This window comes from Pan troglodytes, chromosome 9, assembly GCF_028858775.2.
Source record: "Pan troglodytes isolate AG18354 chromosome 9, NHGRI_mPanTro3-v2.0_pri, whole genome shotgun sequence".
NCBI classification, from domain to species: Eukaryota; Metazoa; Chordata; class Mammalia; order Primates; family Hominidae; genus Pan; species Pan troglodytes.
This window is the reverse complement of record NC_072407.2, coordinates 91,794,190-91,818,570: the sequence shown is the minus strand read 5'-3', so window position 1 is coordinate 91,818,570 and position 24,381 is coordinate 91,794,190. Positions and strand designations below refer to the sequence as shown.

At 39.7% G+C, this 24,381-nt stretch overlaps 2 pseudogenes; both read right to left on the bottom strand.

Moving 5' to 3' along the window:
- Positions 1 to 763: 763 nt before the first annotated feature.
- On the bottom strand, positions 764 to 12,068 carry LOC100613326 (cell adhesion molecule-related/down-regulated by oncogenes-like; annotated as a pseudogene).
- A 4,697-nt stretch (positions 12,069 to 16,765) lies between these two features.
- LOC129136355 (tripartite motif-containing protein 49D-like) lies at positions 16,766 to 22,881 on the bottom strand (annotated as a pseudogene).
- Positions 22,882 to 24,381: the final 1,500 nt, after the last annotated feature.

Sequence of the window (24,381 nt, the reverse complement as noted above, 5' to 3'; positions counted from 1 at the left end):
TTCTTCTGAAAATGTGTATCTTTCTTTTCAAGCCACGACTTAAAGTCTTATTTTGTTCCTACTCTTAGAAACAGTCAAAAAGAGCCCCATACCGTACCGGCCATTTTATGAATCAATGTAATTTTAACGCAGAGGGATAGTAAAGCATTATTTGTCTCTCTGGCCTTGGTTCCTTTTCCGCATACTGCAATCATTCAACTACATCTTACACTCTACCATGTCCACGTCACTGCTTATGACTAGAATAGAAGACTGAACATCACTTGTGCCCACGTGCAGATAGGGAGAATGTTGTCTGGTCACATTACCACTTTAGTGGAAGACATTCTTTTAAAATTCATCAGCCAGGTCTGCTATTATAAACACTGGGTCAAAACCGTGGTTGACTTCAAAGTGTTCTCAGAAAGTTTGATAATACACTATTAAAAGACAGTTTTCCATCTGAAAACCTGACTGGTGGCAACCTTCAATTGGCCCCTGCATTTCCTCTGAGCTGAAGCAGCCAAGGGATGGAATCGTTTGCATGAGGAGTTCTTACTGCCACTACAGTTGTTAGAAAATATGGAATGATCCCTCTGCCCTCCAGGTGATTGAAAGCTATGCAAAACAAGGTTGTTTCTTACTGAGCGCAAGGAAGCAATGGGTAAGAAAACTTTTAAGGCATAAATAATACAAAAGGGCACACATTTTTAGGACACATTCACATGACATTATACTGCAAAAAAAATAAAGAATGGTTTTCTCTGATTTGAATTAAGATCCTTCACACAGTTGACTCCCAGGCCTGTTTTGTGCAGTTGGTTACAGGCTTGAAGTCAGAAGATGACTGGTTGTTTGCACATCCTCCGGTTTCTTGGGGCTGCTGGAGGACCCCGGAGGGGCTGTCCAAAGGAACACCAGGCGGAGGCCATGTTGTCTTTTCAGCACCGTCCTCTCAGATAGGTGGCAAAATAAGAGGATTCCAACGTAAATTGTTGCTGTCTGTTTCTGAATAGACACAGCTGTCTCCTCTAGTGAACTCTTCTGGATTTTCTGTGCAATCACAGCTGACATCGTTTCTATTATCCTGACAGCACTTTTTTCCTCCTCTGTAATAACACACTTTGTGGATGAACCAAAATCACCAAAAACTGCCACGGATACTGTTACAGGGCCACTCAAAATAATACCAACGCTATTGTTGGCAAGGGATTGGTAGAAACCCAAAAGAGAGGAGTTAAGAGAAAGAATTGTCAAAGTCCCCTGATGAATCTGTATATGTTCCATGTTTCTATCCTACTTTTTCCATTATGCAACCATGAGCTATGAGTGGTCACAGGTTTGGCAGAACAATGTAGTTCTGCAGGTCCACCATGTTTCTGGACGGTAGAGAGTGGCTCAGAAGTAAAATAAGGCACCAAGTCTGAACTCATGGAAGAGCAGAGAATCATGACAGTAACATACAGCAGTGTCCATACGGGTCCAAGATTCACATGCAGTGTGCCAGATTACAGAAGCAGGCAAGGCAGGCTTCCAGAGCAAAACCCAGGCCGTGGTTCACTTTCCAAGGTACTGCAATTCAGGGTAATCAGACGCATTCCTTAACATTGACTCCTTCCTGCTTACTAAAGACTTTGATCAGTCTTCATGCTGTCCATAGGGAGTCTCCAAAACTCAGAGTAACAGTTGGCTTACATCTTCAGTGATTCAAGTCTGCAAAGTGTATATGATTGTGCTTCGGGGGGAAAGCAGAGAAGCCACTTTCTGTACTTACAACGGAGTTCACTTCAGTGCTATAAACATCACCGCAGCCCTGCTTGTAATAAAGTCCAGACTAGCAATCTGCCTTTAGGTTGAGCTGTTCTCCTACAAGATAAGCTGTTAAGTCATGCCTTGATTTTAGATCTCTCGGCCGAGCAGGCTAAGCATCCGGAGTTCCTGTGGGGCAGCCGGCTGGGAAAGCCACCCTCGGCTCCTTCCCTCCGACGCCAGGGCGGCTACTATGGAAGCGGCTATGGTGGCAGCGGCTGCGATCCGAAGGGGCCCCTCCATGCACCACGCAGGGCAGAGGAGGGCGCGGTGTCTTGCAGGCCAGGACGCAGGCGCTGGGTAGGTCAGGCGGGCGCTGGGTCCTGGTTCTTCTGGCACCTTGACTCTGGAGCCGGGCATCAGGGCTCTGGATACAGGACCTGGGGCGCGCCCCCGCGGCAGCTCTCCTCCAGGCGGAGGGGAGTGGACATGTAACCGGGCGGGTTCAGGGCTGCCCGGAGCATGCCAGGAGCAAGAGGAGGGATCCTGTGAGAGACAAGCGAGGCCAGCTGTAGAGGCTGCCTCTAATAAGTAGTTTTTTAAACCCATCCCTCTCCCTCCACTCACAAGTAGACCACAGAGTCTATTTTGCCCATACTGATATCTCTGTGTGTTCAATGCTTAGCTCCCAATTATAAGTGAGAACATAACAGCATTTAATTTTCTGATCCTGCATTAATTTGCTTAGGATTACAACCTCCAGCTCCATTCCCATTGCTGTAAGAGAGTTGGTGTGCCCAGAGTAAAGTCCTCCATTTAAGCTCCCATTCACAATTACGCTGACTCCATTGAGAACCTTATGGTGAAGGTGGGAACAGCCACTGCTGAGACCGACATGGCTCAGTAAACCTCCATGAACACTTCCATTTATCTCATTTGCTCCTGAGAGAGTGGTGTATTACATCATCTGCCCATTAATATCTGATCCTTGATAGAGGTATCCTGGAGGGTCATATTTCTGTATGATATTCTGCTGGCGATTCTTCCGCAGGCACATTTCAATGAAAACCATAAGAATGAGGCCCAAGACACCCAGCATACAGCCAAGGATCACATAGAACAGGTCACTGCTTCTGTCAGGGCTGGTTGCTGGCCTCACATTTCCTTCACTTCCTGAGGAATTCAGACGGGTACTCAAGTCTTTCGGATACTCAGAAGCTCCAGGAACGCATTTTACTTTAGTCTCGCAGATCATCATACTGCTAAACTCACTTTCTTCTCCTTCACTGAAGCACTGCATTTTAATGCCATAGGAAGTTTCTGACAGCAGATGGCCAATCATGTGCCACTCCTTTGAACCTTCTGTAACATCCCTCTTATAAACATTGTCATTTTCATTATCTGTGGGTCGGTAATAGATATAAAAGAATGGAAGCGTTATTGTTATTTCACGGAATGTATGTCCACTTTAGCAGAATCTGAGTAACGCTGACAGCCTCTGTGTATACAATGTGAGGTCCATTATTGGACAGTTGGAAAAAAGTTTGGGGAACCCAGTCACCTGATAAGGATGAGACGCTGAACTCTGAAAACTCTCTTCATAATGGTTGATAGCAACGACCCTAAATTTGTATGTTGAACCTGGTTCTATACTACAAACTTCCATAGAAATTTTGGAAGGAAGGATATCTTCAGCTGCCACCAGCCAGTCACTGGTCCTCATTCATTTATATTTGACCTTGAAGGCAGGGATTGAAGAATTCCCATCTGCCCAAGGAATTCAAGTGACATAGACCAACCTCCCTGACGCAGTGGAGATAATCAGGTGATCTGGAGCACCACTGTGCCTAGATGAATCTGTAAGCACCACTCCAAAATTGTTGTTTGAAGCTTCTGAAACAACAGGATACTCGGGGGTGCCTGTGGGTTGAGAGGATGCCTGGGTGTTTTTTGATGATGCTGTTTTTTCTTTGCTGGTTCAGAAGGTAAGCATGGCAGGTGGGTTTTCACCTGCAGCACTTCTTGCTACCATCAAGAGTTCATAAAGACTAGATGGCTCTATTTCAGCTAAATGAAGCTCACTTTCACCTCCTGGGATTCAAACCCTGTGCCAACTTCCCACCACACCAACTTCATACTCCAGATTTTGATACTTCACAAAATAGGCATTGATGGGCAGTCCACTTTCCTTGCCTGCCCTCCACACCAGGTTGTATGTATCTGCTATGGGGGTCTGTAGGGTTTCAATTTGATGGGGACCTCAGGAACAGAGATGCCACCAGCATTTTTCTCTGATGGTGATTCCACTGCACTGGGATGTACTTTCTCTGGAAATGAGCTGAATAATCCACTTTCTGAACCATCTCTTATTTTTTTCATTTTTCTGAGTAACATCAAAAAGTGCGACTGTTTCTGCTTTTGTTTGTTTCAAAAGGAACAACCATGAGAGGTGGTTCTGCCTGCATGGTACCATGTTCATTTGTAGCTTCGCAGATGTATTTCTCCACATGCTCCTGCATCACAGCCTGAGTATGGAGAGAGCTCAAGCCAGCTTGGGACATGATGAAATAGACAGGCTCTAGGTCCAAGATTCCAGGTCTTGATAAGTGTGACTTTTGGGATTTAGATCTAAGGACTTAAGACAGATGGCTGGTTATCAATCCGTGGATGTCATACCAACAAATGACCGGACCCAGCAGCCTGGTAGCATTGTAGGACAGAGTAAACAAAGTCTCCATCTACCACTTTTATGCTTGCTGGTGCCATAATTATAATTTGCTTGAATCCATTGCCTTTTTCTATTTCAAGTCTTCCAGTAGACTGCATAAATCCAGCCTCATTATCTGCTAAACACTGATGTAGCCTACTATCTTGCATAATAACCCCACTGAATTTCAGTCAATTTCCTGCAGGTCGATGTCTTGAGGAAGGATGATTAGGCTGTGAATTATGAAACCAGTTATGGTTGGCAGGTGGGTTCCTACAAACATCAGAGACAAAGTGTACTGTGGAAAATAGAGACACTATCTGATCCTGTAGTCCCTTAGAGTAGGAGCGTGTTCAAGTACATTAACCATGTATGCCACATATTTTACATCTCCAGAGTTGTTTCCCACCATGCAGGAATCGTTTCCAGAGTCCACTGGGTCAATGCTATCTATGGCAAGATGAGAACACAACCTTCTCCAGTTGCTTCCCGGGGCAACATCCTGCCTGTTCTTTAGCCAACACACTTGAGGAGCCAGGACCCCACTAAACACACACTCCAAAGTTACAGGGCTATGTGAATGAACAGCTAATACCTGTGAACGAGCAGGGGAAGAATGCCAAAATCATCTGAAGAAAGGTGACTCACAAGGAGCTTTTGGCCAATGGGTTCAACTCTTAATTCATGTGTGGCCGGATTATAAGCTGCACATTTGTGTGATCCCTTGTCCTCTGAGGATACATTCAAAATCTAAAGATGTTCTTGTGGAGGGATTAAGTAATTCTTTGTGGAATGCTTCAGCCACTTCCCCTGGATTTTAGCGCACATCTCAGCTTTGGGGTTACTCTCTGGTACCCTGCAGCCAATGAAACCAGCACCTTTATTATTTTGCTGTAATAAAATGCTTTGTGGGTGAATCAAAATCACCAAGAACTGCTGTGGATACTGTTACAGGGCCACTTACAACAACACTGACCTATTGTTGAGAATGCATTGGTAGTAACCCAAAAGGGAGGAGTTAAGAGAAAAAAATTGTCAAAGTCCCCTGATGAATCTTAATATATTCCATGTTTCTATTCTATTTTTTCCATTATGCGACCTTGAGATGTGAGTGGTCACAGGTTTAGCAGAACAATATAGTTCTACAGGTCCACTAAGTTTCTGGACGGCAGAGGGTAGCTCAAAAGTGAAATAAGGTGCCATGTCTGAACTCCCAAAAGAGCAGAGAATCGTAAGAGTAACAGACGGTGGTGTCCATAACGGGCCAAGATCTGGATGCGGAGCGCCAGATTACAGAAGCAGGCAGGACAGGCTTCCAGAGCAAAACCCAAGCCTTGGTTCGTTTTCCAAAATACTGTAGTCCAGGGTAAGCAAACACATTCTTTAACCTTGACTCCTTCCTGCTTACTAAAGACTTTGATCAGGGACAGTCTTCATGCTGTCCACAGGATGTCTCCCAAAATGAGAGTAACAGCTGACTTACATCTTCAGTGATTCAAGTCTGCAAGGTGAATACACTTGTGCTTGGGACGGAAAGCAGAGAAGCCACTTTCTGTTCTTAGGGTGGAACTCACTTCAGTGCTAAAAGCACATCATAGCAGTTCTGCTTGCAATAAAGTCCAAACTAACAATCTGCCTTTGGGTTGAGCTTTTCTCTTACAAAATAAGCTGTTAAGTCGTGCCTTAATTTTAGGTCTCTCCACGGTGCTGGCTAAGCATCTAGAGCTCCTGTGTGGCAGCCAGCTGGGAAAGCCACCCCTGTGTCATGCCCTCCGGCGTGAGGCAGCGGCTGTGGTGGCAGCTGTGATCTGAAGGGGCCCCTTCAGGCCCGGCACAGGACAGAGGAGGGTGTGGTGCCTCGCATGCCAGGGCAGAGGCTCTGGGTTGGGCGAGCGGGCCGCGAGGTCGCAGGTCTCCTTGCACTGTGTGACCTCAACTGGGAACTAGGGCTCAGGGGTGGGTAACTGGGTTGGGGGTGGGGTGCGGAGTGACAGGATCCATCCCTGTGGCAATGCTACTCTAAATGGAGGCCTACGTACAGGTAACCAGGTGGTCACAAGGCCCAACAGGAGCAGGAGAGGAGCAGGAGGAGGAGCGATCCCAGAGACAGACAGGCAAGGCAGGCTGTAGAGACCGCCCCCAGTCGGTATTTTTTCAAGCCATCCCTCTCCCGCCACCCTCAAGTAGTCCACAGAGTCTATTTTTCCCATATTGATGTCTACGTGTGTTCAATATTTAGCTCCCCATGTAAGTGAGAACATACAGCATTTGGCTTTCTATCCTGCATGAATTTGCTTAGGATTAAGGCCTCCAGCTCCACCCACATTGTTGTAAAGGACATGATTTCATTCTTTTTATGGCTGTATAGTATTCCATGGTGTATATGTACCATATTTTATTTATACAGTCTACCATTGATGGACTCCTGGGTTGATTATGTCTTTGCTATTTTGAATAGTGCAGCCATGAACATAGGAGAGTATGTGTCTTTTTGTTAGAACGATGTATTTTCTTTTGAGTATGTACTCAGTAATGAGATAATTGTATCAAAAGGTAGCTCCGCGTTAAGTTCTTTGAGAAATCTCCAGACTGTTTTCCATAGTGGGTGCACTAATTTACATTTCTTGCTCTATCTTTAGTTCACAAAATTTCTACTAGACTCAGCTCAGGGTTGCAGCCCTGACTGCAGCAGGTGCTAGGGCTTCCCTAAGTAGATACTGTGCACAGGTAAAGAGAGAGCTCAGATCCCGGGGTTGTGAGAAGAGAAGCAGAGGAAGGAGTTAAGGAGAGGGCCACATTTGGATGCCCTGAGGAGGGATGACAGGCAGATGTAAGGAAGGTGGTAATGTGCTAGTCACTGGTGACATCCTCCTAGTTCCAAAATCTCCTGGAAAGCAGGAAGCCTCACAATTCCCAAGCATGCTGCAGTTCTGGAGGGCACAGGGCTACGATTCTTCCCACCTTGACTCTCTTTTCTCCCAATAAACATGGGACTCTGAAGCCAGGAGTCAGAACGCATTATCTTCCACCCACACAATGTTTAAACCTTCGATTTATGATTGAATTACACACACACACACACACACACACACATGTGCAGGCACACACATGCATCTGTCTCTGTAATAAAACGTCCTTAGCTAATGCTAGACAGATCTGTGATCTGTAATTATCTCTACCCTTTTGGGCAACAAGAATAATGAATTGATTGACAAAATTGATTGACTCCTGGAAAGTAGTGTAAAAATCTAATATGTATGTAAGACACATGGTGTCTTCCCCCTGTGACATTAGCAGCAACATTCCCCTAGAATATTACAAATAATATCAGAGGGGGTGTACACACATAATGTACATACCTTGTAAAATTAGGAGTAGCATCTCCCTAAGATATTATTAATAGTATCACAGAATGTGTACACACATGGCTTATACCCCATATGATGTTAGGAGTTACATCCTTCTAGTATGTTAGGAATAATACCACAAAATTGTTCACACATGGATAACGGCATATGTAATATCAGGATTAACATGCCTCAAAAATATTACAAATAACATCACAGGGGGTGTGCACACATAACGTACATGCCCTGTGACATTAGGAGTACATTTCCCTGACACATTGCAAGTAATATCAGAGAGTGTACACCTTCTGTGACATTTCGAGTAATGTCCCCTGGATAGTACGAATAATATCATAGGGTGTACATCCCCTGTGACCTGAGGAGCAACATCTTTCTTGGATAATGCAAATAATATCACAAAATATACAGCCCCTGTGACATTAGGAGTAACATCCACCTAGGATATTATGAATAATATCACAGGAAGTATACTCCGTGTGACAGTAGGAGTAACCTCCCCCAAGGATATAACGAACAAATGCAGAGGATGTACATGTGTTGTGACATTAGCAGTAACATCCATTTAGGATATTATGAAAATTATCACACTGTGAACACCCCCTGTGACATTAGGAGTAACATCCCCCTACAATATTGGGAACAATATCACATGGTGTATATTCCCTGTGACATTCGAGGTAACATTTCTTTAGGATATTATGAATAATGTTACAAGATGTACAGCCCCTGTGATATTAGGAGTAACATTTCCATAAAATATCACGAATAATATCACTGCGTGTACACCACGGGTGACATTAGGAGTAACAGCCCCCAAAACTATTAGGAATAACTTCACAGGGTGTACACCGTCTGTGACATTAGGAGTAACATCTTTCTAAAATATTATGAATAATATCGCAAAAGATACACCCCATGTGACATTAGAAGTAACATCCACCTAGGATATTATGAATAATATCACAGGGAGTACACCCCCTGTGTCATAAGAAGTAACATCGCCCTAAGATATAAGAAATAACATCAGATTGTGTACACGCGTTGTGACATCAGTAGTAACATCCCTTTAGGATATTACTAATATTATCAGAGTGTGAACACCTTCTGTGACATTAGGAGTAACATCACCCTACAATATTGGGAATAATACCACACGGTATACACTGCCTGTGACATTAGTAGTGATATTTCTTTAGGATATTACGAATAATATGACAGGGTGTACGGCCCCTGTGATATTAGGAGTAACATATCCAAAAAACCTTACAAATAAAATCACTGTTTGTACACCACGTGTGACATTAGGAGTAACATCTTCCTTGGATATTACGAATGAGATCACACGGTTGACACCCTATGTGATTTTAAAATTAAAATCCCCCAGGAATATTACTAATAATAACACAGGGTGTACTCCCTTGTGACGTTAGGAGTAACATCCTCCCAGGATATTACGAATAATATCAGAAGGTGTACACACATTGTGACATTAGTAGTAATATCGCATGAGTAAAGTGTGAATAATATCACAGGGTATACACACCTGTGACATTAGGAGTAACATCCCCCTGGAATATTCTGAATAATATCACAGGGTTCACACCTCCTGTGACTTTAGGAGTATCATCTCGCTAAAATATTACGTGAATAATTGTAAACTTACGAGCATCTCACTAAGATATTATGAATAATATCACAGAATGTGTACACACATGGCGTATACCCCATGTGATGTTAGGAGTTACATCCTTCCAGTATGTTAGGAATAATACCACAAAGGTGTTCACACATAGTTAACAACATATGTAATATTAGGATTAACATCCCTGGAGAATATCACAAAGAACATCACAGGGGCTGTGCACACATGATGTACATGCCCTTTGACATTACAAGTACATTTCCCTGACACATTTCCAGTAATATCACAGCATTTACACCTTTTGTGACATTTGGAGTAACATCCCCTAGGATAGTATGAATAATATCACAGGGTGTACATCCCCTGTGACCTGAGGAGTAATATCTTTCTAGAATACTACAAATAGTATCACAATGTATACACCCCGTGTGTTATTAAAAGTAAAATTCCCCTAGGATATTATGAAAAATAACACAGGGAGTACACCCCGTGTGACATTAGAAGTAACATCCCCCGAGGATATAACGAATAATATCAGAGAATGTACATGCATTGGGACACCAGTAGTAATATCTCTTTCGGATAATACGAATAATATCAAAGGGTGTACATGCATTGTGAAATTAGTAGTGAACTCCCGCTAGGATATGACAAATTTTATGACAGGATGTATATGCCCTGTGACATTCAGAGTAATGTTTTCCTAGAATATTACAAAGAATATTAAAGGGTGTACAGGACCTGTGATTTACAAGTAACATTTCCATAGAATATTACACTGTGTGTACACCCCGTGTGACATTAGGAGTAACATCCCACAAAACTATAACGAATAATTTCACAAGGTGTACACCCTCTGCAACATTAAAAGTAACATTTCCCTAGAATATTACGATAATATCACAGAGTGTACACACCCTGTGATATAGGGAGTAACATCTTGTAAGGATTATACAAGTAATTTGATAAGGTGGACAAACCCTGTGACACAAGGAGAAACATCCCTCTAGGACATTACAAATAATATTAAAGGGAACACACCCCATGTGACAATAAAGGTAACCTCCCCTTAGGATATTACAAATAATACCACAAAGAGTACACACACTGTGACATTATTATTAATGTCCCACTAGGGTATTGTGAATAATATCACAGTGTGTACAGTCCTGTGACATCAGGATGAACATTCCCCTACAATATTACGAATAATATAGCAGGGTATACACCCCCTGTGATTTTGGTAGTGCCATCCTCCTAGAATATGGAAAATAATGTCCCAGGGTGTTAACGAAGAGGGGCAGTAGAGGTAAAATCCTAGTAGTGGAGTAATATTACCCCTCCTCTCCCCCCAGGATATTACAATCCACGGTGGACACACAGCGTGTTTACGTTATTGTGAGTAATATCTTCTCCGCCTCTGGAGATTACCAACTGTCATAGAAGGGCGTACATCCTCTGCACTATTTGCAGTAATGGCATCCTCTTGACCCTGGATATTAACAACAATATCAGGAGAGGATGATATTACTCCCAATATCACAGAGGGTGTACACCCCGCCTATCATATTATTCCTACTATCCAGAATAAGAGAGAATGATATTACTCGCAATAGTGCCGGGGTGTACACCCCCCTTGTGATATTGTTCCTAATATCCAGGGAGGGAGAGCATGATATTAATAACTCCCAATATCGCTATGGGTGTACACCCACCCTGTGATATTGCTCCTAATATCCAGGGGGTAGAGTATGACATTACTCCCAGAGTTTTTTTGGAGAGTGTTTCTACCCCCAGCGGCGTTGGGGGTAGTATCATCCTCTCCCACGTTGAAATTAGGAACAATATCACTGGGGGCGTGTACACACCCTGTGATATTGAAAGTAATATCAGCCTCTTTTCTCCTGGATCGTGGGACCAATATCAATGGGAAGCGTACGCTTTCTGCAATATTGGGAGTAATGTCATCCTCTCCGCCTTTGAATATTAAGGGCAATGTCACAGGGCGGGTGTACACTCTCTGCGATATTGGCAATGTTATCCTCTCCCCAAACTGCATATTAGGAAAAATAACACAGAGTGGGTGTACACCTTCTGCGATATGAGTAGTAATATCATCTTCTCCCCTTCTGGATATTAGGAACAATATCACTCGGGAGTGTACACTTTCTTCGAGATTGAGAGTAATATCATCCTCTCCGCCTTTGAATATTAAGAGAAATATCACAGGGGGGATGTACAGCCCCTGAGATTTTGGGAGTAATATCGGGCTCTTTCCCTCCATGGATATTAGGAACAATATCTCACGGTGGGTTTACACCTCCTGCTATATGGGGAGTCGTATCCTCTCTTTTCCTGGATATTAGGGACAATATCACAGGGTGGGTGTACACAGCCTGCGATATTGCTGTAATATCATCCTCTCGCCCTCCGGGTATTAGGAACAATATCACAGAAGGGGCGTACACTCCCTGTGATATTGGGAGTAATATCATTTTCTCCTTCCATGAATATTAGGAGCAATATCCCTGGGTGGATGTACACCCACTGTTACATTGGGAGTAATGTCATACTCTACCCCCTGGATATTAGAGGCAATATCACAGGGTCGGTGTACACCCATAGCGATATTGGGAGTTATTAATATCATGCTCTCCCTCCCTGGATATTAGGAACAATATCACAAGGGGGGTGTACACCCCGGCACTATTGCGAGTAATATCATTCTCTCTTATTCTGGATAGTAGGAATAATATGACAGGCGGGGTGTACACCCTCTGTGATATTGGGAGTAATATCATCCTCTCCCAACGTGGATATTAGGAACAATATCACAAGGGGGGCTGTACACGTCTTTGATATTGGTAGTAATATCATCCTCTCCCCCTTGCATATAAGAAACAGTGTGACAGGCGGGGTGGACACCCCCTGCGATATGGGGAGTAATATCACCCTCCTCTCCACACCTGGATATCATGACCCACGGTGGACACACAGCGTGTTTACGATATTGTGAGTAATATCATGCCCCCTCTAGAAATTATGAACAATATCACAGATTGGTGTACACCCTCTGAACTATAGGGAGTGATAACATCCTCTCCACCCCTGAATATTAGGAACAATATCAAAGAAGTGTTTATATCCCCTGTGATATTGGGAGTAATACCATCCTCTCCCACGTTGAAATTCAAAACAGTGTCACTGGGGGCGTGCCCACCCCATGTGATACTGAAAGGAATATCATCCTCTTCTCTCCTGGATCATGGGAACAATATCACTAGGGTGGTGTACACTTTCTGCAAAATTGGCAGTAATATCCTCTTCGCCTTGGAATGTTAAGGACAATATCACAGGGGGGCTATACACATCCTGCGCTATTAACAATAATATTATCCTCTCACGCCCTGCATATTAGGAAAAATATCACAGAGTGGGTGTACACCTCCTGCGATATGGGGAGTAATATCATCTTCTCTTCTTCTGGAAGTAGAAATAATATCACACGGGTTTGAGCACTTTCTGTGATATTGGGAGTAATATCAACTTCTCCGCCTTTGAATATAAAAAACAGTATCACAGAATGGATGTACACCCCCTGCGATATTGGGAGTAATATCAGCCTCTACCCTCCATGGATATTAGGAATAATATCCCAGAGTGGGTATTCAGCTGCTGCTGTATGGGGAATCATATCATCCTCTCCCTTCCTGGATATTATTAGCAACAATATCACAGGGTGGGTGTGCATAGCCTGCAACATTGGGAGTAATATCTCCCTCTCCCCCTCCGGATATTAGGAACAATATCACAGAACGGGTGTACACTCCCTGCGATACGGGGAGTAATATCATTCTCTTCTTCCGTGAATATTAGGAGCAATATCACTGGGTGGATGTACACCCACTGCTATATTGGGAGTAACGTCATACTCCACCCCCTGGATATTCGGATCAATATCACCGGGTGGGTGTACACCTACTGCAATATTGAAAGTAATACCACGCTCTCTCCCTCCCTGGACATTAGGAACAATATCATAGGTGGGTGTACACGCACTGCGGTATTAGGAGTAATATTATTATTAATTATTACTTATTTATTGTTAACATTAACATTAATTACCAGTATCAATATTGAGAAATAATTGCTAACAAAAAGTTTTCATATTATTAACATTAATATTAATTATTGGTACCTAATATTATTGTTTTCTAATTAATAAGATCAGTATCAATTGTTAATATCAGTCATTATTAATAATTAGTATTAATAATTTTATTGTTATCATTAATATAACTATTTAATAATAATTATCATTATTATCAGTATTGATTTTAAATCACTCATTTAACAAAAACTCAGGCTACGTACAACTACGCAAAGGGTCTAACATTGTAAGCGTTTAGGGACTGCTTCAATCATTCGCTGACACAATAACACTTTTCAGCAAAGAACCCCTATGGCCCTCAACATCTACTATTAACCTTTATATTATTGTTCCAACCCTGGCCCTTTCTTTCGCTCTTCTATTGTGAACCCCCATCCCTATACCAGATCCTCTAATTAATTTTCAAATAGGCCTCCTATTTTTACTAACCTTATCAAGCCTAGCCATCTACTCTATTCTATGATCAGGAAGAGCAATTAAATTCAAATTATGCACTAATTGGCACATTACAAACTGTAGCCCAAACAATTTCATATGAAGTAACCCTAGCCATTATCCTGCTATCAATTCTACAGATAAGTGGCTCGTTTAACTTATAGTCACTCATCACAATGCAAGAAATCCTCTGACTGCTCCTATCATCCTGGCCCCTAGACATGATATGACTTGTCTTCACACTAGCAGAAACTAATCGAGTCCCTATATTATATATATATAATTTTTTATATATATAATACATATTATATAAAATATAAATATATAAATATTTGTATATTATATATTTTATGTAAAATATAAATATACAAATATTTATATATTTATATTTTATATAAAATATATAATATACAAATATTTGTATATTATATATTTTATATAAAATATTAATATATAAATATTTGTATATTGTGTATTTTATATAAAATATAAACATAAATATTTGTATATTATGTATTTTATATATAATATAAAGATATAAATATTTGTATATTATGTATTTTATATATAATATAAATATATAAAGATTTGTATATAATATATTTTATATATAATATAAATATATAAATATTTACCTATAATACAAAATACATATAATATATATGATTATATATAATTTTTATACCCTCTGTAGAGGGAATTATTTTTGTTTCTATATCCATCCATAATAAAATACTGTGTCTGTCCATAATAAAAATACTAGTGGAAAAGTAGGAATTATAGTCACGTAAGAGATAAAAGAAAATCTGTTAGTATCAATATATTAACACATATAGGTGGTGTTGGTTCTTACAGGGTTTAGTAAAATGCATTCTAATTTTCTAAACAATTTCCACGTTACTGTATATTTATTTTTCTCTCTTTCATGATTGGAAAGAGTGCAACAATATACATCCCTATACAATCATCCTTGATTACATCTAAGGGAGCTTCGGCGGTAGTAAAATTACAGGGTTAATATATTCATATAGGTATTACAGGGTAACCAAACAAGATTCCAAATTCTTTCATCAGCAAAGCCCAGTGTAATCCTAAACCAGGTAGCCACTCTAATTAATGCAATTAACTCAGATACATAAATACATACATATATATGTATATGTCTGCATGTGTGGATGCACTTAAATGGTTGCAAATACCATCGACTTTTCCTCTCAAACAGTATTTTTGTTGAGAATGAGGTATATTCACTAGTTCATCAAAAATATTTTTTAAATTCTTAGATGATTACATTTGTTACAGTGACCAGCTGGATTAGAATTAGATTAGGTTTAAAATGATGAAAGAATCTGGGAGAGGGGGCAGAGTGTTGGTTGGTAATTAGCACATGGATCAAAGGAGAGCACTGAGGTGTTTAGAAGCCACAACATTGATAGGATAAAAGCCAGAACTAACAATCCAATAGTAAATCTCTTCACTGTGGTATTTTCTGCCACTTCTGCTCCATAAGACACAATTTAACCACTTTGTCGTGGTATCTGCAGTATTCTATTTTAGTCTACATAACATTTTCTCTCAAATGCATTCTGTTTCTCTCTCCTTCATCTTCCCTCCCTTCTTCCTTCCAGCTGTATTTTCTCACTAGAGAACACTAGTTGAATGTTCTCCCAAATTTCAGATTTCAGATACGCATCTGTAAAATAACGTTATGGAGACACATTTTAGTTGCTACTGAATACTTGGTTGTTTTCATAAGTTCACAGCATTACTACTGTCCTCCAAAAAACGGTTTCCCATTTCCACAGCTAATCTCATCATTGACTCTGCCATCCGAGTTTCTTCTAGGCCACTCTGGAAGAATCTGGAAAAATACTTAGAATACATTTTAAGTATTCATCATGCACATGTATTGCATTTTATTTTATATATGTTCGGGTGAATATCTTTCTCCACTAATTGTTTGCATTTCAATTCTTGTATCATGTTTTTTGAAACACAGAAGTCCTCATGAATATAAACCAACTAATTTTTTTTAATTGTTAATTTTTGTCCTGGTTAAGAAATCCTTATGAGAATATTGTATCAGGACTTGAATCTTCAGGACTTGAATCTATTTGGAATTGACTGTGTGTTTTGAGGTAGGAGTCAATATTTAGTTACTTTTTTTAAAAAAATTCAATTAATCCAGCATTGTTCTGATCACCTTGTGTATTTCAATGTAGAAGAGCACACTAATAATGCGGGATTATTTATATATGTGGTGAGAATTCCAAAATGAAGCCCAGCATGGAAGGTCAAATGATATTAACTCAAAGGATAGATTAGTACAATGAAACATGATGGATAAGTGCAATATAGTTAGATAAAGAGAAAGGAAAACAACATTTCCCATTTATCATTAACACTTCACTCCAAGTTTTTGCATGAAGCTAAAGATCCCGACTCTCTTCCACTGATTTTAACTCCATTCAGACATGTCTGTCAACTATTATTTCACTCAGTGGCAGTCAGAAATAAAGGAAAAAAAAACAGAGAATATATTCCATGCCATGATCATGAATAATGATTTTTCAAAAATTAATTAATAAAGAACCAATACATATACTTTCAGTGTTTTTACCACCTTTAATAGTAACACAATAAATGAGTTTTAATAACATTAGAATGCAATTCAAGACATAAAACAGAACCTATTTGTCCTGTTTGATAAGGCACAAGGAAGAGGGCTTTCTGGGATGAAGGGGTTCCCACAGCAGATGAACACATATCTGATCTATCTCTGGTCAGAGGTGAATACAGCAAAAGATAGGCCTGAGAGGAGGTGAGAAGGAGCAATTAGGGATGGTGTATATAGGGGAGCTTTGATTAACATCAACGAAGCTCACAGTTCTAGCTTCACAATCCAGGAATAGTCCTACATGGTTGGTAGGTCTTGGGACATACTGCAGTGTAAGTGGGGAGGTGGTAAAGAGGCTGCACTGAATGTCATTCTTAACACACCCAAGACTAAAGAGTCCCTCCTCTCCATGTATATTGCCATTCTGATTCATCCCTTTCCAATACTTATTACAGACACCAAAGGCCCAATTCCAAGAGTCCCCCACATGGACCTCCCAGTAATATTTGCCGGAGGTGAAAGTCTGAGCACCCCACGCAAGAAAACTTGTAGGTGTTGCAGTGATATGGGGCGCATTTTGACGGTCACATCCAATACAAATGCTTCTGAAATCTCCACGTCGGAAGATATGACTGTTGGCTTCATTATGAGGCAGAGTAATATCCACTGCAAAATAAATAAATAAATAAATAAATAAATAGAAAGAAAGAAAGAAAGAAAACATGCATAGGCATGTGTAGATAGGCAAAAATCGTTCTATCAAGCAGTTAATTTACCAGGAAACGTAAAGTCACAAGGACACTTTTGCTTGTAACTTCTAATAAAGTATAGAGATGATTAATATTATCTACAAGACAAACAAAACGCTAACCACAGATATTAAAGATGTTTTGAAAACTTACATACTGAGAGCCAAATGTAAGACCAACTTCTTTCAATCCAATTTTCAAAGCAAAATTTGCACATTATATGCCCTAAATGCTATGCTGTTATCAAGATCATTATTTAGAAATGTTTCTTATTCTTAAAAACTAGTGCTATCATTTTGGAAAGAATGTGAAGATTTTCAGTTACTCAAGAACTGCTCTAGATAACTGGATAAAAATCCATAAGTACATGTCGTAAGTGATCATTTAAAGCAGATTTCTGCAAAATCTTTTACCAGTCTCTCTGTGGCCCTCCATGCTAGCTTGGGGCTGAAGCTGGATTTTAGACTTAACATGTAGCTTTTCATATTGCAATTAAACTGAACTTCTTTTTGTTTGTAATTTTACTTGTATTCACAAAATGATTTCTTTTTATTTTTACCCATTAACTAATGTTCTTGGAAATACATAATATATATCCATTAAAAAAATTTAAAAACCCCAAGAATCTCCAGTGAACTATATTCCCCAAAAGAACAGTTCTTAGCTGTTCAAATGAATACACCAAAGAAATGTAAAATTTTGTATTTAACATTAAATAACTCACCTTCATTCTGAGCATTGTTCCATTTGCTCCTTTTTTAAATTTGCTACACTACTCCTTTTTCCCATTACATTACTCAGTACCTATGATGCCAAAATGTATTTGTTTTTCACTATCTTTCAAACATAATGCTATAAATCTGACTATACAGACACAGATACAAAAAGGTTGCATGATTATATTGTTCACTTATGTCTATAAAGAAGTAAAATATTTGATAAAGGGTGAAATATTACCCATCTGGTCCTAACAATAATAATATTTAGATAGTGGGAGTGCTGCCTGTGGGTGGAGACTTACCTCAGAATTGGATGAGCTTGTCCCTCAGTCCAGTGATGGGCCCTGCACTGAGCTCTAGATTCAGAGGCTGGGGCATGTGCAGCAGCACGGACTCGCTCCTGGAAGGAACAACTTGCAGTTACAACATCTACAGCCATAAAATAAATAAAAACCACTATTTCTATTTAAAAGACAGTCCATGAGAATCCTTTGAATCCACAAATTTGATTACTCAAAAATTATTACTTCCTTTTTGGAATTAATTTCTATTTACAGTTTCCAAATTTTAAAGCATAGTGGGAGAGTCTGAGTCAGAATTCAGTCTGATCTTTCTTTTTTCTCTGCCCCACATGTGTAAGGTTCCTTAGCCTTATGGCCTTGAGCATATTTGGAAATGAAATTCTGAGTTCCACTTCTTGGCAGACTCCCCTGACATCTTTGTCTGAAATAGCGGGGTTCTGGGGAGACTGCTGCATCTGCTGCTTCCTTTTCAAGATAAAGAATGTGAAACTTGTTCTAGGCAGCTAGATCTGCCTTTTAGAAACAAGCTTCCCTAGAGACTTATACAGTTCTAATACTCCACAGTTTTTTCAACCTATTTTTCAGGACTGTTAACTGATATGTATGTAGGTATGAACAACAAATCAACTTTTTCACTGCTGAAATACTTCTCCCACTTCTCTCCTGCTTCCTCTGGTGACTTTCTCACCATCCACAAAACAAAACTTTATCTTTCACCTATGCAGGCTTTTAAGCAATAAAACAAAATCAGGAATAAACATTTTTTTATTTCACTATTTATTTATTTATTTATTTATTTATTTAGTGTTCTTGTCTTTTCTGGTGTGAGAGTGAAAGCAGATGCAAAAAAAGAAAGGTAGTATCAATATCTTAATCATTTATGCCATGACTTTGGTAGAGCCTGCTTTGATATTCATGGAAACTGAAAGAATATATACTAAAATTTAGGTAAACACTCACCTGTGTAATATGTCTCCAAAACCCTGTAAAAAAAATAGAAATATGTAGGACATTTCACAAGATGCACCTTTCACTAAGTTCAGTGTGAAATTTGGAGTCAGTATCTAAAGATATTATTTCCCTACCATCTGGAAAGCATTTTCTGTTTCTTCTGTAATGAAAATCCCAGTTAGTCATTTTGTCATTAATTAATGTCCTGGTAAAGTCTGAGTCTTGAAGACATTCTCTCCAGAAGTGAAGGGAGAAGAGGCCCAGAGAGTCTATGCTCTGTGGTAACTTCAAATAACCTACTCAGTCATCTTTCCCAGAACCTATGACCCAAATGAGTGGACCTCAAAATAATATTAATGTGAGCCTAGATTCCCAAAACTTCTGATCTTGCCATGTCCTCAAATTAACCTAAATGTAAATGAATCACTCACTATTTTATACATGTTAAACAACCCAAAATATATTATTGACTTAGATGGGGAATAGTTATTGGGGCTGTCACCTTGACCATTCCACAAAGTTTTGTGGCTGGTGGATAAAGTAGGAGGGATCTTTGGCCTGGTAGAATCCCTTGGCGGGGCTATACTCTCCCAATAAAGTAGCATTAGTTATGCGAATGTGTTTTTGGAAACACATCATGGAAATAAAGGTAGGGAGATGGATTTCAGCCATGAGGAATATACTTACACATGTCAATATTCAAAAACCTGAAACCACATTGTGAGTTTGTACCTGAAGTAGCTCCACATCTGGTTTATGGCACATTTCCTTCAGCTCCTCATACATTCCTCTTAAAATCTCCCTCCTATGAGCCATTTTGGCTTTACTTAAATGAAGTTGATGAAAAATATCTTTCCCCTTCTTTTTCAGCATCGCCAAATTATGTTTTTCTTCTTCATGGTGAAATGCAGCCGTCTTCTGATACTCAGCTCTCATAGCTTCTAGCCTTAAATTCACATAATCCTGCAGTGATAATGGGTTAGTCAAAAGAGAAATGTATTTATCCATGTCCTCTTAAATCTCACTGATTCTGTTTGTCACTCGAACACTCAATAATTTAAACCTCAGTCTTGCTAGTTCTTAGAATCCACAAAATTTTGTTCATTTCCTTTTTTTCTGTATAAAAATCAACATAGATGTATCTGACCAATTACATTAAATTTATTCAAGATAATGTGTTTTCTAAGATAGTTGGAAATAAAAAAATACAATTTGAATTTCGCTATTCCAGCCAATATTTATGGAAAAGTAAGAACAGTTCATGCTTAAGAGTTGGAGTATAGAGCTATAGTTACTAGAAAGGAAATAATTATTTCTATTTCTGAGATACGTAACAAGTTGCTTAAACTCATTATATGTGAAATGAGCTTAGACTAGCATGTCCAGCTAAATGCATTTCACCCAGCAAAACCTATCTTAATAAGGCTGCATTTATGATTTGGCCATCTTTGTCTCTCTGAATTCATTTCCTTCCATTCTTTTTCTAAGTTATCCCATTCCGAAACTTAGACTTCTTTGTGGTTCCTCAGGCCTCCAAATATACACAAACTCAAAATTACTGCATATGCTGTTCTTTCCAACTAGAATTTTATACACACACACACACACACACACACACACACACATACATATATACACATTCATGGTCCACATATATGTATATACATACACACATTCGTGTTCCCTCTCCTCTTCAAAATTTCGTTCAAATTGAATTTTTCAGTGAGTCTTTTTTCTGACCACCCTATTTAAAAATCAGACACTAATCTCCAGTTTCTGGCCTCTATTGTCCTTTTCTACTTCCCTGCTTGATTATTCTCCAACAAAGAACCTACCACACTCGAACACATCATGTATTGCACATATTTGCACGTTGACCATTTTTGCCTCTCATTTGGATTATACGTTTTGTGAGGACAAAGATGCTTTCTTTCTTCTATACTGGCAAATTTTCTAATTTAATATTCAACATAGACTAGGTTCTTATGAAATACTTTTCAACACACTACTATTAGCTATCATACCCTCAGAGTATACATCCACAAAGAGAAAATCATTTTTAATATTTTTCTGAAGTCCTCAGAGTTCTCCTTATATTTAGATACTAGTTCCCATATTTCGGGCATGTTTGCATGTCTCCCTCAAGACACAAATCCATATTTCTCACCACTTTTCTCATCATAAGTTATGTAGTATTCAATATTAATTAGTTGAGATTCTTAATTTCATGGTTGCCCTAGATTTCCCCTGTCACTCTTTATGCCTCAAATTTTCCATGCAATTCCAAATACTACTTGTCCACCAGCATTCAGAGTAATGCTGACCCAGGCTCAGAAGGTTCACTTGAGCTTTCCATGACTGCCAAATAACTCTCATGCCCAGCATTTATCCAACCAGCACATATAGAATGCTGTGAGATGGCCCAGTATCTTGTATCTGTTGGTGTATAGCTACAGGTTTGTATGAAAACAAACCAGCATGCTTTGGGTAACATCAACGGTTTTGTTAGAAATCCCATCTAACAGTCACACTATTCTACATAAGAAATGAGGCCACTTTTTCTCAATGTTTTCTTTTCTTTCTTTTTTTTTTTTTTTTTTTGACTCCCAGAAACATTACGGTTTGATATCAAGTTCCTATTCTAAGAGTCACCCATTTGCCCACCATAAGTTCCTGGAGAAGGTAGACTAGTACAGGACTAACCTTCCAGTGGCTGATTCTGGTGGTTTCCACGTTCAGGTTTCTCTGATTTTCACAAGCTTTTTCCCATAAAGACTGCATTTTCTTTAAAAGCTTCTCCTGCAAAAGAGCCATAAATTGAAGCACCAGTGAAAACAATAAAGTAACATGCAGACCATTTCATAGGGAGCGGGCACAGAATGAGAGACAAATAAGTCCCTAGGAAATGGCATTTCTTCTATTTCCCTTCTTCATCAAATCTCAGAGGTTTGAAGCTAAGAAAGGCCAAAAGAGAGTTGCTTAAAGGGACTCAGATTTGGCTTTACCCAATCTCCAAGAAAATAGACCCACAGGAATTTCATGTGTCATTTATAGAAATAGATCTTCAGAGGCATCACTTACCCGGTGTTCCTCAGCAGCCCACTCAATGGGATGGTGTCTGTGATACTGGTGCTCCTGAGAGCTGGAGCACAGCAAACAGAGCAGGCTCTTGTCCACTTCACAGAACATCTTCTTTGTCTCCCTGTGAGTGCCACACATTTGCTCCTCAGAGCTCAGGAATAGCCAGAGACTGACTTTTCTGGCAAGGAAAGCCATCTGCTTCAAATGAATGTTAGTTTTGAGGTTTCTCTGCCATGTTGTCTTCATGCATTCAAAGCACTGAGTAAGAATTGGGATGTCTTGCCAGTTGAAGTAGAAACAGGGCCTGCAAAAGCTGTGCCCACAGTCTATGGTGACCGGGTCTATGAAGTAATTCATGCAGATGGGGCAGGTAATTTCCATCTGGAAGTCTTGCGAGATTCCAGAATTCATGTTTCTGAGGAAGAAAGAGCAACATGTCCTTTTGGGGTCTGGGTTGATGAAAAGTTTCGGAACATGTGGAGATACCTGAGAGCCCTATTTTCTTCTCTTGACAGTATTCATTAAAACACAGCACACTATTTATTCTGTAACAAAAATAAAAATCTCACACAGAGAGAGTCTCTCGGCTTTATAGTAGATATTACTGACTAGATGACTCACAACCCTTTATACTCTTATTTCCTGTCTGTAACACAATACCAATCTATTCAATTTCCCGTTTTCTGAATGTTGATCTGGAAATTGGGTTTGATTCTAAGTGGCCTAGAATAAATTGTAGTTGTTCCTATTCTTCTTTCATGTAACTGCTGAGTATGAAAGACTGGGAAAAACTGCCTTGGCCAAGGAAATATGAGAAGATGGCTAGAGGGTTCTATGGCATATTTTTAGAGACACAACAGTGGGACAGCAAACCACCATGGCACATGTTTACCTGTGTAACAAGCCTGCACGTCCTGCACATTTATCTTAGGACTTAAAATAATATGAAATTAAAGTAAAATAAAAAACCAAACCAAAACAAAATAGAAAAACCAATCAACCAACCAAAAAAACAGCAATTAAACCAATTTTGGTTTAATAGAAGAGAAAAACATAGTTAAAGATATTGGGCCTTTTAATTTTCTCGTGGATTAAATTAACTTCTCCTAGGGATACCCAAACTCTGAACTAACATATAGTAGGATTTTTGTTAAACTCAGAGATGTGTAATTACATCTCTATGGTGTGATGGCGAATTTTAGATACCAGTGTGACTGGATTAACCAATACCTAGGGAACTGGTGCAGCATTGTTTCTGGGTGAGTCTGTGAAGGTGTTTCCAGAGGAGAGAGACATGTGAGTTGGTGAGCAGAGTGGGACCATCATCCCTCAATGTGAGTGGGCGCCATTCAATCAGCTGGTAGCTCAGATAAAAGGAAAAAGCCAGAGAAAAGGCAATTTCCTCTTTCTTTCTCCTGAAGCTGGTTCTGAGGCTTTCAGCCTTGAGCTCAGTCAAGATACCGGTATCCTCAGGACATCAGCTTAAAGACAGCCTATATTAGAACTGCTCAGACTCTATAATCAAGCAAACAAATTTTTCTGATGAATTCCCTCTCAGGTAGAGTCATGTGTAGCTTGATGACAGATATATGTTCTGAGAAATGTGTAAGGAGGTTTTATTTATTTACTTTTTGAGATGGAGTCTCACTCTATCATTCATGCTGGAGTGCAGTGGTGCAGTCTCGGCTCGCTGCAACCTCTGCCTCCAGGGTCAAAGCGAGTCTCCTGCCTTAGCCTCCTGAGTACCTGGGATTACCAGAACACCTCACTACACCTGGTAAATTTTTTCATTTTTTTTCCTTTTTTTAGTAGAGACGAAGTTTCACCATATTGCCCAGGCTGGACTCGAACACCTGGTCTCAAGTGATGTGCCTGTCACAGCCTCCCAAAGTGCTGGGATTAGAGGCGTGA